General features: G+C 33.9%; 2 long non-coding RNA genes and 1 pseudogene across 8 annotated transcripts; all 3 read left to right on the top strand.

Annotated features, from left to right (window-relative positions):
- The first annotated feature begins 1,298 nt into the window (after positions 1-1,298).
- LOC145141906 (uncharacterized) lies at positions 1,299-2,445 on the top strand. The gene is made up of 2 exons (XR_013723002.1): positions 1,299-1,461; positions 2,169-2,445. It is a non-coding gene; the product is annotated as an uncharacterized LOC145141906 (long non-coding RNA).
- Positions 2,446-3,123: 678 nt separating this feature from the next.
- On the top strand, positions 3,124-7,065 carry LOC145141905 (uncharacterized). 7 transcript variants are annotated; one of them, XR_013723001.1, is made up of 7 exons: positions 3,124-3,500; positions 3,943-4,253; positions 4,725-4,782; positions 4,874-4,988; positions 5,220-5,289; positions 5,776-6,081; positions 6,789-7,065. It is a non-coding gene; the product is annotated as an uncharacterized LOC145141905 (long non-coding RNA). The 7 variants fall into 7 exon arrangements; XR_013722998.1 differs by having other exon boundaries at positions 3,931-4,253; XR_013723000.1 differs by having other exon boundaries at positions 3,124-3,515.
- Positions 7,066-12,552: 5,487 nt separating this feature from the next.
- On the top strand, positions 12,553-13,299 carry LOC145141907 (secreted RxLR effector protein 161 pseudogene; annotated as a pseudogene).
- Positions 13,300-15,511: the final 2,212 nt, after the last annotated feature.

The following is a 15,511-nucleotide window of genomic DNA, read 5'->3' as shown; positions in this document are numbered from 1 at the left end:
CCTTCCAGAAATGAAGAATCAACATATCAATGGTTAATCCTCCAATCTTAATTTCTGTCATTTTTATGTGCCCTTCTTATGTGCCAATTGTGTTGATTGTATCATAAGAAACAAGTGTTTATATGTATGGAAAGTAATCTCCGTACTCTTGGAATTTTTTTTGCTGATGAAATTTTGAAGAACAAATCACACTATATGCTTTGGTTATTCCATTAAGTAGACCTTATTATTTTTTGTTTTATTTTTGCATAATAAGGTCATTGGTTGATGGTATCTCTTCATGTGTTACATGTATTGCCTTATCGACTTATTTTATTTTGTTTCTGTTATTTGTAGAAAGGATAATAATGGCTATATGAAGTTATTTGTGAAGCTGTATAAGGATTTTTCTGGGTTTCGGTAAGTGTCTCTTGAGTTTTGGCTTAAATTTGTCATTTAATTCTTGAGTCAAAAGCTCAAGCTCACCTGATTACAATATTTTATGTATATATATATATATATATATATATATATATATATATATCCTTTTTCTAACTTTGTATATAAATTCAGACAAACAAGGACACCAAAGATAATCAATAATGCAAAGGGTCATTTAGGACCAACATGGATTTTTGTATCAACTAGGTGAGAAGCAACTTCTATTCTAACTCTTTCATGTTTATTTATTAAAATTACATTCCTTTGTAACTTAAAAGTATAGTTTTAATTGATGATCACAAAACATTTTGTTCCAGGCCACTTATAGCAAGGTAAAAAAGGAATGCTACTTATAGCAAGGTAAAAAAGCCATTTTATAAATAAGAAGACATTTTGGCAAGGTAAAAGTTGGCAAATATGACCATCATTTTAAAAATCATGAGAAATGCACGCCTTGAGGTGAAGCGGATGATGATCAAACTAGAGGCGTCGCCTCTGTGGTAGGATTTGATACGTATGCCTCGTACTAGTGAAGCGTAGAGGAATCGGTTGAGGCGGTGCGTTTTTCAGAAGCGTATGCCTTCGACTTTTTTTTTTTTTTTTTTTTTTTTTGACTTTTTGACGTCGACTTCTTTTTACCTTTGTTTTATTCACCGGTTTTATAATAAAATTTAAAACCCGTTTCATATATTGAACAAGTCCACTCATTCGCTCACTCTAAAACGTCGCTCCTCTCTTCTTCTCAAAATTGCATCCCACCTGGTTCTGCTCTGGTCGAAGGTCTGCATTCTTCTATCGAAAGCATTTTGTAATTATTATTATTATTATTTTGTTAAGCAAATGATCTCTTTGGTACTCATAATTATTACATTGAAAGTTTGTAGTTTATGTTGTTGACTACTGGTATATGTGTGGTATTCAAATATAAGGGTTTAACATGTTTTTGTCGAGGGGTTTTACTGTTCTGAGGCTTCTTTAATTTCTACAACAAGAGGGTATCAGATTCTCCACCTCATCACTGATCAATGACATCAAAGAAAGGTAATTTCAGTTCTCATATGGAAAATTAGCCTATTTCTTTGGCATTTAGCTGTTGAGCACGACTATTTCATTATGTGAACAAGGTGAAACTTTTGGTAGTGAGCAGGGTTAGATGATAAAGAAACATAGAGATTGGTGATGAATATTTTAGTTTTTAAAAATCAGAGATCGGAGAGGTAGAAAGTAATACATCACTGTCTGTTCAGTATAAGCCTAGAATTAATTACTGTTACAGTTTCTGTACAGTTTACTTTTGTGAGTAAATTGATGTGTAATCATAAGGATTTGATACTTTTATTGATCATCACAACGATATTCTTTTGTTCAAACTAAGATAAAATGTATGATTGAACTTTAATGTAGTGCTTTGTATGATGAATTTGGGAAAGAGTTGAATGGTTCATTCTATTGGAAAAAAGATGTTTGTTTTATTCATAACTTTGATATGGTTAGTATTACATTTTCTTCCTTTCATTTGATTTATCATTACTCGACCACCGGTGATTTTCTTGATTCATGAATAGATTTAAAGGCTAGGGTGGACTGTGGAGGACTTATTTAGTCAAAGTTGGTTGGTTTTTTCTTCTTTCTAACTATTTAAAAATAAATGGCAAATTTTGTTAAATGGAAACTTTTGGTGTAGAAGTCAAATGTTGGGAATTTCTTATCTATAACCATTAACATATGTTTTAATTAATTTTCTACAGAGATCAAACCGTGACGTCTGAGAGGGGAAGTGAAAGCAGTTTTGTTCTATTCAGGTATATAGGCATAATTTGGCTCGATCTTAGGGGTAAGGAGTACCAAGTTCTGAAAGTTAGTATCTTATTATAAAAATCACGGCGATAATGATCTATATTTAATTACATAATTTTTTTGTGTATAAATAATTTTGTGTAAATAAAGGTCATGTAAAAACTATACATACACCAAAGGATCAAGGATGCGTGTGGGCACAATAAACATTGAGGTTTACCTTTCTAATGGCCTTAAATTTGTTGATTATGAGTTTCTGAGAGCATACTGTACACCTATTATTTTAGTTATGCATTTTTTAACAAAAAATTATAGTTATGATATCATGTCAAAATTAAGTTTCCATCATCTAATATTGCTATATAACAATATATAGAATTGATTTTTGTTGGTTTTGCATATTTATGCAGTGCTAATTTGTAAACAAGTTAAATCATTACTCTGAAAGAAATTGGAACATTGCTCTACATTATGGCAATTCAATTTCAGTAGGGTTGTATCATTTACCTGTTCATTTTCACTTATAATTGATAAAAAAAATAAGGTATAACTTTTGTAGGCATATGAAGTCTTTACCATCAAACTTATTTGTCTGAGTTGGAATAGAACAAACATCTTTGACATTATATATTTTCAACATTTTCTACTTTATTTTTGTGACATTATTGTTGAAATATAGGTACTCATAATTATTACATTGAAATTTTTAGTGGTTTATAAATTTTGAGTGAGGGACGTAAATATTTTGAACTTTCATGTTATATATATATATATATATATATATATATATATATATATATATATATATATATATATATATATATATAAATTGTTCCCTTATGACATTACCTAACCGTTCATAGGGTTATTTAACTGCACCTTAATTAATCTTACACCGACCCACCGCCACAAATACTTATCTATTCTTTTTAATCGTTCACTTCCACCGCCTCAGTTACCGCCTTCCCCACTGCTCACCTTCTCCGTTTCCCTCCACCGCTTACTTCCCAGCTACGCATGTCTCTACCTTCTATCAAACTTCGCTTCAGTCGCCAGTGGATTGTGCTTTTAGGGTTGAACGATTTTAGTTTATAGAAGATAAATGGTAAAAAAAATGGTTAGGCTGAGATTAAAGCAGAGAAAATCTTGAACCTTTTCCGTTTTATAAATCGATCTAGCCTTCCACGATTGGAGGTCGCCACCTTCTCTTTTTGCTTATCTGCTTCCCTTATCTGCTTATCTCATGCCTGGTTACGCTTCCTATCCTTAGTAACAGAGTTCAGGTATGTCAATTTAAGGTTTGTCTCTTTTTACCCTCTTCTACTTCTTCTCTGTTGATGGCGTTGTTTGATTTCGTCCTCTGTGTTGAAGGAAGTAGCTAAACTTTGTTTTGGGTATGATTTGGATAGTATTTTTTTCATTTTGATTTCCATCTTCTCCTACTCTAACTGTATTAATTTCTGTTTGGGTCTGATTTGGAAGTCCATCTTCAGCTACTCCATCTTAAAGTTAGTCATTCTGTTTTGACATAATGAATTCATATATAATATTGGACAAAACTTCTCTGTCAAAAAAGAAATAATTTGGGGCTTATTAGATTGGTTTTTTGCTCATAATTGGCACATCAACTGCTTGATGAAATGCTTCAAAGAACTGGTATTAGAGCTACTCCATCATTGACTATACAAGCTTCTTAACACACTTTTATATAAGTTTTTGGTCTAGGTTCAGATACGCATGCTGAGATTCTAACCAATGAGTTTGGCAAGTATGGTGAGATCGAAGACTGTAAGGCTGAGTCAAGTATAGTGGAAACCATTTACCTGATGTGCTCTCTTTTCTGATAATCTCTTTGAATAAGGTTATTAGTGTATCAGATAGCAATTCTTTACCATTTTCGTTTTAAGAATATAAATTTTCTTTGTCATCTCATTTTTGATTTAGTAAATAAGAGCAGCAGATGATTGCGATATGTGTATGTTGAAAATGTCTGAATCAAGTAAATATGTTGAAAGCGGTGGATGGTAGGTGGTTTGGTGAGTATATCCATTTCATTAACCATTTAATCATTCATTTTTGGGTATTTTTTTAGTTAATTTTTCTTTTGGGAACTTCATCGTGAGGTTTGAAGTTTGCTCGATTAATTTTTCTTTTGGGTATTTGTTGATCCTTGCATCCTTTTTCACTTTTATTATTATTATTTTTTTGGTTTATTAATTAGACATAATCCCATTGAATTTAAATGCTTTTTTAATAGTGAATACAAATTTTGATGAAGCCTTTCCAAATTCGAGCTTCAATTCTTCATTCTCATAAGAATTTGAATATATAATGTAAAATTTTTAATATTTTCATAATTCTCTTAAACTTCTAATCTAATTTAATTAAAAATTATTATCGTGTAAAATTAAAAAATCCGGAGTTTTCTGTTAAAAAAAAAAGGACTTAATCGTAACTTTTCCCAAAATATTAGGACTTTTCTGACAATTTCCCTTTAAAATATGCAGCAAATCAACATTCGTGGAGTAGTTACACCATTGTCTTCATTATACTTTGAAATTTATGGTGAAATATAGCACTGTACCTATTTTTATTAGTTTCCTATTCATGATTTTGAAAAACCATTTAGTCGCATACATGGTTTACATTTGTATAGGTGATTGATTTGGGTTTGAATTATTGGCCAACCATGTCAGCAAAGTCATAGAGTGTACATGCATTATTGGCTTCATACGATGGTCAAAGGCAAAGGACTTTCATGTGAACCAATGGTTAGTGGTTAATTTCAATGAATAATGTAGGTGCATAAAATTTAAGCTTTTAGTGTTGTTTAAATTTTCAACTAGATTGATGTATTGATTGATTGCGAGTTACAGAGGTAATAAATACAGTTCATGGAGGGTGATCTAAAACCTGTTCTATTCTTTCCCAAATATTGGGATTTTTACTTTTGTACATTTGCAGTTTATAGTGAAGACCTGTATTATGCATTTTAATTATAGGTACCCTGGATTTAACACACTCAAGCTATGTAATAGAGGTGGAATGCATGTTGCCTTTGTGGATTATGAGGTATGTCACTTCATTTTATTTTTGACTCCTTCAAGAGAAAGCAATAGTCCTAATTTAATTAAGTTTTAGTGGTAAATGCACAAAAAAAAAAGGTTAATATTTCGGGAAAATTTCGTTCATATCCTTAAAAACCTTAAAAATTACTTCAATATCCTAATTATTCTTTTATACAGTGTTGTTTAAGCTTATACCACGTCCTTTGAAATTAAAAGAAAAAATGGGATTATTATTTCATTATTTTTCAAATTGTTATCTTGAATGAAAGAAAAAAAAGTGGGATTACTACTTTATTTAAGTAATCTTTGTTGGAATTTTGAGTTTTACGAGAAGTTAATGCAACTTTAAAATGTTGGGGGCCTATCAGTTCAGCAATGAAAGTTAAAATTTGAATATTATTTTCTTTGAAAACATCACAAATTGTCAAGTTATGCTTATTACATATATTTATTTTTCACTTCTCAAAAAGATTGGTTTATTGTCTTGCAGCTAATTGTTGCTCGCAGATATCATGAAGTTGAAGAGGTCTGATATGAAAGAAATGCAGTTGCAAACAAGATGACAGGAAAAGTGGAACAATTAAAAAGCATAAAGACTCATAGAAGAAGCTATACTTTTGGATATGTGAAAGTTTGTAGTTTATGTTGTTGACTACTGGTATATGTGTGGTATTCAAATATAAGGGTTTAACATGTTTTTGTCGAGGGGTTTTACTGTTCTGAGGCTTCTTTAATTTCTACAACAAGAGGGTATCAGATTCTCCACCTCATCACTGATCAATGACATCAAAGAAAGGTAATTTCAGTTCTCATATGGAAAATTAGCCTATTTCTTTGGCATTTAGCTGTTGAGCACGACTATTTCATTATGTGAACAAGGTGAAACTTTTGGTAGTGAGCAGGGTTAGATGATAAAGAAACATAGAGATTGGTGATGAATATTTTAGTTTTTAAAAATCAGAGATCGGAGAGGTAGAAAGTAATACATCACTGTCTGTTCAGTATAAGCCTAGAATTAATTACTGTTACAGTTTCTGTACAGTTTACTTTTGTGAGTAAATTGATGTGTAATCATAAGGATTTGATACTTTTATTGATCATCACAACGATATTCTTTTGTTCAAACTAAGATAAAATGTATGATTGAACTTTAATGTAGTGCTTTGTATGATGAATTTGGGAAAGAGTTGAATGGTTCATTCTATTGGAAAAAAGATGTTTGTTTTATTCATAACTTTGATATGGTTAGTATTACATTTTCTTCCTTTCATTTGATTTATCATTACTCGACCACCGGTGATTTTCTTGATTCATGAATAGATTTAAAGGCTAGGGTGGACTGTGGAGGACTTATTTAGTCAAAGTTGGTTGGTTTTTTCTTCTTTCTAACTATTTAAAAATAAATGGCAAATTTTGTTAAATGGAAACTTTTGGTGTAGAAGTCAAATGTTGGGAATTTCTTATCTATAACCATTAACATATGTTTTAATTAATTTTCTACAGAGATCAAACCGTGACGTCTGAGAGGGGAAGTGAAAGCAGTTTTGTTCTATTCAGGTATATAGGCATAATTTGGCTCGATCTTAGGGGTAAGGAGTACCAAGTTCTGAAAGTTAGTATCTTATTATAAAAATCACGGCGATAATGATCCATATTTAATTACATAATTTTTTTGTGTATAAATAATTTTGTGTAAATAAAGGTCATGTAAAAACTATACATACACCAAAGGATCAAGGATGCGTGTGGGCACAATAAACATTGAGGTTTACCTTTCTAATGGCCTTAAATTTGTTGATTATGAGTTTCTGAGAGCATACTGTACACCTATTATTTTAGTTATGCATTTTTTAACAAAAAATTATAGTTATGATATCATGTCAAAATTAAGTTTCCATCATCTAATATTGCTATATAACAATATATAGAATTGATTTTTGTTGGTTTTGCATATTTATGCAGTGCTAATTTGTAAACAAGTTAAATCATTACTCTGAAAGAAATTGGAACATTGCTCTACATTATGGCAATTCAATTTCAGTAGGGTTGTATCATTTACCTGTTCATTTTCACTTATAATTGATAAAAAAAATAAGGTATAACTTTTGTAGGCATATGAAGTCTTTACCATCAAACTTATTTGTCTGAGTTGGAATAGAACAAACATCTTTGACATTATATATTTTCAACATTTTCTACTTTATCTTTGTGACATTATTGTTGAAATATAGGTACTCATAATTATTACATTGAAATTTTTAGTGGTTTATAAATTTTGAGTGAGGGACGTCAATATTTTGAACTTTCATGTTAAGTATAGTAGCTGAAATAATCATATTTGGTGAATGGTTGTAATATATCATGACTACTACCGAATTGTTTTGGCCTGTGTTAGGATGTTTTGGGTTGGAATGTTTTGTTGAGAGACTATTTTCAACACATCTAATTTGTTTACTAATAAACATATGTAACATATTTATTAAAATCCAACACCTAAGACCACGTGCATGACTTGTTGTGCATGTGTCTAGCTATCTTTTAATATATGTTTAGTTTGTTTTATTTATGTTCTCCAGAAAAGTTATTCTTGACTTTGTCTTTTTAGGTAGTAGGTTGTCCATTATCTTTAGGCTCTTATGTTAGTGGAGCAGTTTTTTATGTTTCTGTCATTTTCCTTTTACGTGTAAGCCTTCTTAGGCATCAAGCTTTGTCACTTTTCTATAATGAAGTAACACAACTTTTGTGTAACGTTCCTGTGTTGTCTAATTTCCCTGCACACACTTTACATAGTGTTAACAAATCAAGTGACAAAGCTTGATGCCTAAGAAGGCTTACACGTGAAAGGAAAATGACAGAAACATAAAAAACTGCTCCACTAACATAAGAGCCTAAAGATAATGGACAACCCACTACCTAAAAAGACAAAGTCAAGAATAACTTTTATGGGGAAAATAAATAAAGCAAACTAAACATATATTAAAAGATAGCTAGACATATGCACAACAAGTCATGCACGTGGTCTTAGGTGTTGGATTTTAATACTCCCTCTCAACACCAACATTCACCATTCCCATTGTCTCACAGAAGTTGGTCAATTTCTTGCTTGAGAGGCCTTTAGTGAATGAGTCTGCAACTTGGTCTGAAGTTTTTATGTATTGAAGGTCTATGTCTCCATTTAAAACTTTCTCACGGATGAAGTGATAATGAACCTCCACGTGTTTGGTTCTTGCATGAAACGTTGGGTTCTTAGCCAACTGTATTGAAGAGAGATTGTCACAATAAAGCTTGATCTTGTGACCTTCCCATTCATGTAGATCTTTTAGAAGTTGAACCAACCAAACACTCTCTTGGGCTGCCATTGCAGCAGCTCTACACTCTGCTTCGGTTGTGGATAGAGACACTGTGGGCTGCCGTTTACTGCACCATGAGATTGCACTAGACCCCAACATGAACACATATCCTGTTGTAGAGCGTCGTGTGTTTAAGTCACCTGCATAGTCAGCATCGCAGAAACCAACTAGCTTGCACATTGACTCCCTCTTAAACACAATTCCTTGATCAAGTGTTGCTTTCACATACCTTAGAACTCGACGTATGGCAGCAAGATGAGATCTCCTAGGGTTTTGCATGAACCGACTCAAAACCCCTACAACAAAAGCTATGTCAGGCCGTGTCAAAGTGAGATAAATGAGGCTTCCCACAATCTTCATGTATATAGTCGTGTCTTCTAACTCTCTGCTGGTATCAACACAAAGTTTTGAGTTTGTGTCAATTGGTGTCATTGCTGGCTTACTGTCAATCATTCCAAATCTACTCAAGAGATCCACAGAATACTTATGTTGGTGTAGAACAATGTCTCCATTCTCTTCATACTTCAATTCTAGGCCTAGAAAGTGTTTCAAATCACCAAGGTCTTTCATGTGAAACCGAGTACATAGATTCTTTCTCACTTGATCAACCACTTCATACAAATCACCTGTGATTATCAGATCATCTACATAAACCAGCACGATTGCAACCTTACCTTCTTCAGCTCTTACAAACAAACTTGCATCAGCAGCTGTCATCATAAAACCATTGTGATCTAAAAACTCAGCAATTTTACCAAACCATGCTCTTGGGGATTGTTTTAATCCATACAATGCCTTCTTGAGTTTACATACATAGTTTGGATGATCTTTGCTCTCAAACCCTGTTGGTTGCTCCATGTGAATGACATGATCCAGATCACCGTATAGGAACGCGTTGCACACATCCATCTGTCTGAGTTTCCACCCTTTGCTGGCAGCTAGGGCTAGGAGGACACGTATAGTTGTAAGCTTTTCCACTGGGCTGAAAGTATCCTCATAATCAAGCCCATATTGCTGAGAGAATCCGCGAGCCACTAGCCGGGCTTTATACCTCTCTACAGAGCCATCTGCCTTCCGTTTTATCTTGTATACCCATTTACATGATATGGGCTTTACTTCTTTTGGCTTAGGTACCAGCTCCCACGTTTGGTTTTGAACTAGGGCTTCCATCTCTTCCTCCATAGCAACCATCCATTCTCTTTTTGTACAAGCCTGTTTAAAAGATTCAGGCTCACATATCTGGTTTTCAATAACAGCAGCATGTGCGTATCTTGGATTAGGTTTCCTTAATCTTGATGATCGCCTAAGACTTGAAGACTCATCTCTCTCATCATCAGAGTTAGAGGAATTGAAGACCCCTGTCTGCCATGGATGTTGTTCTTGTCTTGGAACAATATCTTCTTCTATAATAGTATCTACATCATCAATGTTTAGATTGATGGTAGAGGACTCCACACCTTCCTTGAGTACGTCGGAATCAGGAAGTGTTTCATGATTTGTTGACCACCATGAGGATGTCTCGTCAAAAACTATGTTTCTTGAGACGTAACACTTGCCACTGTTAGGATCACAGCACCTCCAGCCTTTTCTCTCTGAATCATACCCAACAAATATGGAACGGATAGCTTTCTTCTCCATCTTATGACGTAAGTGACTGGGTATAAACACATAACATATACAGCCAAATACTCGAAGATGGCTAACATTTGGTTTAATACCAAAGAGCTTCTCAAAGGGCGACACAAAACCCAAATTCTGTTGTGGGATTCGATTTATAACATAAGCTGCAGTGTTCATACCTTCTGCCCAGAAACGACCTGGGACATTTTTGTCATGGATCATGCTGCCACATATTTCAGCTAGGTGCCTGTTTTTACGCTCTGAAACTCCGTTCTGTTGTGGCGTGTTTGGACAAGTTAATTGTCTTCCGATTTTGTGTTCCCTTAAGTAATCAGCAAATTCTTTTGCCAAGTACTCTCCACCATTGTCTGATCTGAGTCGTAATACACGATGCTTTCCATCTCTTTTTGCTTCAGCTTTAAACTCTTTAAACTTACTGAAGGTTTCTGATTTTTCTTTCATGAAGTATACCCATACAAACCTTGAGAAGTCATCGATAAAGGTCACCATATACTTCATTCCTCTCACTGATGGTTGTTTCACAGGTCCGAACACATCTGAGTGTATCAACTCCAAAGGTGCCTTTGCTTGATATGCGGACTTTTTGAAGGGCAATTGGTGAGCTTTTCCATATTGACAACCTGCACACACTAGGCCTTTACTCACTTCTAGTTCTGGAAGACCGCTGACAAGCTTCTTTTTCATCATAGTGTCGAGTTTGTCATAAGCTACATGACCCAAGCGCATATGCCAAAGATCCACATTTTGATTTTTCTTTGATTTATCTACATATGCAGTTTCAGCAGACATCACATAGATAGACTCCGATCTTCTTCCTTTGGCAATTGGGTAAGATGGAGTTTCAAACTCCTTATACACTTTGACATCATTGGGACCAAAAAGCACATAATGACCAGCTGAGGTTAATTGGGAAACAGAGAGCAAGTTCTTTTTCATTCCAGGAACATGATACACACTTTTTAACATCATCTCCTTCTTGTTTTCTTCCGGGTGAAACTGGACATCACCAACGTGGGCAATTTTAAGTTTTGAGTTATCAGCAATCACAACAACTCTAATTCCACCATATTCAACTGCATTTTGAATAATCTTTTTATCTCCCGTCATATGATTTGAGCAGCCGGAATCAACTACCCATTCATCTAACTTGTTCTTCGATTTTTCAGTTGTAGCTGCAAGGGCCATGACATGTTCATCTTGTGCAAAATGTGCTTCAGCATCCCATGCGTCTTCTTCTTGAGCAGTTGCTGCATTGCCTTCTTCCATACGTTGTTGTGGACAATTTATTGCCATGCGTCCTTTTTTACCACAATTATAACATTTAAAAGGAAACTTTTTGTTAGACCGAGAACTTTTCTGCTTCTCCACTGATTGTTCTCCCTTCTCATTGTCATGATTTCTCCTCTCGTTCCGTTTGTGCTTATCATAATTCTTTTTCTGTCCCTGGTTTGAGTTAGCCTTGTACTTCCCTTTACTTCTCTCCACATAAAGGGCTTCATCTTCGGCTTTAACAGAGATGCTTACCATCTGTTTTGCGAGAGCCTCCTGCCAAGAGGTTTTCAAACTCTACCAAAGAAGGTTGGACATACCAACCTTGTATTGCAGCCACAAAGCTTCTAAACTCAGGCTTTAAGCCGTGAATAATGATCCGCTTCATATGAGTCTCAGGAATATAAGACTGTGGATCAAGTTCTGAAATCTCCCTGCAAGTTGACTTCACTTTATGGAAATACTGAGGAATAGACATCTCACGTTGAGACACAGAGAGCAACTCATTTTCCAGAAGTTGCAACTTTGTGTCATTCTTTTTCGAGAACAGTGATTGAAGAGTTTTCCAGTCTTCGACTGGAGTCACAACATCCCGGATGTGTTAAAGAATGTCTTCTTCAACTGTTGTCTTCATAATAAACATCGCCTTTCCCGCCTTGATCTTCCATTTTCGCAGAACCCCATTGTTATCTTCAGCTTCTGGTTGCGCTTTCTCAGTACCATCTACAACCTCCCACAAATCCTGCCCCTGCATGTACGAAGTGATACAAGTGGACCATGTGTTGTAGTTTTGGTTGTTGAGTTTCTTGACACCACCTACTACTTGAAGATCAGCCATGGGTCTAGCTCTGATACCAGATTTGTTAACACTATGTAAAGTGTTTGCAGGGAAATTAGACAACACAGGAACTTTACACAAAAGTTGTGTTACTTCATTATAGAAAAGTGACAAAGCTTGATGCCTAAGAATTTTTTTTTTTTTTTTTTTGATTGACAGTAAGCCAGCAATGACACCAATTGACACAAACTCAAAACTTTGTGTTGATACCAGCAGAGAGTTAGAAGACACGACTATATACATGAAGATTGTGGGAAGCCTCATTTATCTCACTTTGACACGGCCTGACATAGCTTTTGTTGTAGGGGTTTTGAGTCGGTTCATGCAAAACCCTAGGAGATCTCATCTTGCTGCCATACGTCGAGTTCTAAGGTATGTGAAAGCAACACTTGATCAAGGAATTATGTTTAAGAGGGAGTCAATGTGCAAGCTAGTTGGTTTCTGCGATGCTGACTATGCAGGTGACTTAAACACACGACGCTCTACAACAGGATATGTGTTCATGTTGGGGTCTAGTGCAATCTCATGGTGCAGTAAACGGCAGCCCACAGTGTCTCTATCCACAACCGAAGCAGAGTGTAGAGCTGCTGCAATGGCAGCCCAAGAGAGTGTTTGGTTGGTTCAACTTCTAAAAGATCTACATGAATGGGAAGGTCACAAGATCAAGCTTTATTGTGACAATCTCTCTTCAATACAGTTGGCTAAGAACCCAACGTTTCATGCAAGAACCAAACACGTGGAGGTTCATTATCACTTCATCCGTGAGAAAGTTTTAAATGGAGACATAGACCTTCAATACATAAAAACTTCAGACCAAGTTGCAGACTCATTCACTAAAGGCCTCTCAAGCAAGAAATTGACCAACTTCTGTGAGACAATGGGAATGGTGAATGTTGGCGTTGAGAGGGAGTATTAAAATCCAACACCTAAGACCACGTGCATGACTTGTTGTGCATATGTCTAGCTATCTTTTAATATATGTTTAGTTTGCTTTATTTATTTTCCCCATAAAAGTTATTCTTGACTTTGTCTTTTTAGGTAGTGGGTTGTCCATTATCTTTAGGCTCTTAGTGGAGCAGTTTTTTATGTTTCTGTCATTTTCCTTTCACGTGTAAGCCTTCTTAGGCATCAAGCTTTGTCACTTTTCTATAATGAAGTAACACAACTTTTGTGTAAAGTTCCTGTGTTGTCTAATTTCCCTGCAAACACTTTACATAGTGTTAACAATATTAACTTATTTTAACATATAATTAATGGCGTAAATAAACAAAAAAAAAAAATCAATAATTTTTCTTTAAAAACAAATTTTATAATGGGTTTTCAGTAAAAGGTGAAAAAAAGTAAAGAGTTTTTCTAAATTTGAGATTTGATATTTTATTACAAAAATATTTTTCGCTAATTGCCATCTGTTTTTGTTAAACATGGGGATGAATTTTGGGAACATTCTGCAGTTTTTATGACATCATAGGTAAAAATTGAAAAATCATAATCATAACACATAGTTTTTTTTGTTGCAAGGAAGACTTGTGAGAGGTGCAATTAAGTGATGGTGATATATAGGAGTATTACTTTTGAGCAATAGTTGTAATTCTGGAAATAATTTTATGAGGAATATTTCCAGAAAAGATGCAAAGGTTTTCTTTACATAAATTACAAAAAAAATAAAATAAGAAATGATTTGAAAATGATATCAAGCACACCACAAATTTGTCGAGTTATTTTTTTTTGTTACTATGCAATATGTTTTCCATTCAATTATATAAAAATTCACATCTAATAATTTGCTTTTTGTTGCTTTTAGATGAAGTTATTGCGGAAAAGATACAGAAGAGAGGTTGGGCTTGCACTTCAACTTCATGAAAGTCGGGTCCTGATTTTTTAATCACTTACTTGAACAATACTTTTAATCAAATACCCTTGAATTTGTACTCTTTGAGTTATACTTCATTGTCAGATTTTTTTTTTTTTTTTTTTTTTTTTTTTTTTGCTTATTTTTTTCTATCCTCTTTAGGATGAGAAACCATCAAGTTGTATGATTATGTTAGGTGGTGACATGGCAAGAATATAGTCAATTAACATACAATTTCCACTTGTTCATTTTCAAAAAGGAGTCGTTACGGCTGTAATGGTAGTGATTCATCTCATGATCACTTACTTAGTGGTGCTCTTAGTTGAAACTTTCTATACTTCTTGTTGCAGCTCTTTGTGATTTCATTTACATTGTATATGCAGGACCAAAATCAAAAGGAACAAGCATCAATGGTTGTTTAGACCTCTTATTAAACATGTTTAAAAGCTCTTTTTTACGCCTAGATTTTAGAATTTAATCCACTCTTGATATTAAAAGGATTGAAATAATACATGTTTAAGTGTCTTTTCAAACTATAGTGTTCTAATAAGTAAAACTCCTACCAGTTATAGCAGTGTACTTTTAACTTTTTCTTATTACAGCATAATACTTTGAAAATCTACCAAATGTAGCAATGTACTTTCAAGATTCAATTTTTTTCTTATTAGAACATTATGCTTTGATTGATATATACCCAGTCAGAGAAGTGAAATTGCTTTGTCTTTTAATTGCATTGCAATAGTTGGCTAGATTTTTGTAGTACAATGTTTTAACAAGAATAAATGAAAGTAGGATGTACGATAAAAAAACAAGTGAAAGTATGTTTCTAATTCATACATTTAACCCCAAACATACATATCTCATATTTCTTATCATCTTATTTCTGCAAAACCATTGAATTTAACTTTTTCATGGGAAAAGATCAAGAGAAGATATGAAATTAAGATGAACCAGGTTACCTGAGTCTTTTCAATTTATTGCTCACTAAAATGTAGAAAAATACTGCAACTTCAGTAATGACCCAACAAAACAATTAAGATATACAAGTATCAATTAAAATCCATAACACTTCCATCTCCAGTGCAATTTTTTGATCAGAAAAAAAAATAGATTGCCTATTTAGGGTTCAAATGAAGGTCAATTAACAATATTCACTTCAGTTGCCAAGATTGTTGAAGAGCGAAATCTATCTAATGTTCCATCCTCCATGATCAGTGCAATAAAACTACTTTGGCAGCTGCCTGGTAGAAATCAATTATATGATGAAATAACTTTTTGG

Source organism: Lactuca virosa, unplaced genomic scaffold (assembly GCF_052849685.1).
Source record: "Lactuca virosa cultivar CGN04683 unplaced genomic scaffold, Lactuca_virosa_CGN04683_v6 scaffold_103, whole genome shotgun sequence".
NCBI classification, from domain to species: Eukaryota; Viridiplantae; Streptophyta; class Magnoliopsida; order Asterales; family Asteraceae; genus Lactuca; species Lactuca virosa.
Note: the sequence above shows the minus strand (reverse complement) of the source record. Positions and strands in the feature narration are given on the sequence as shown.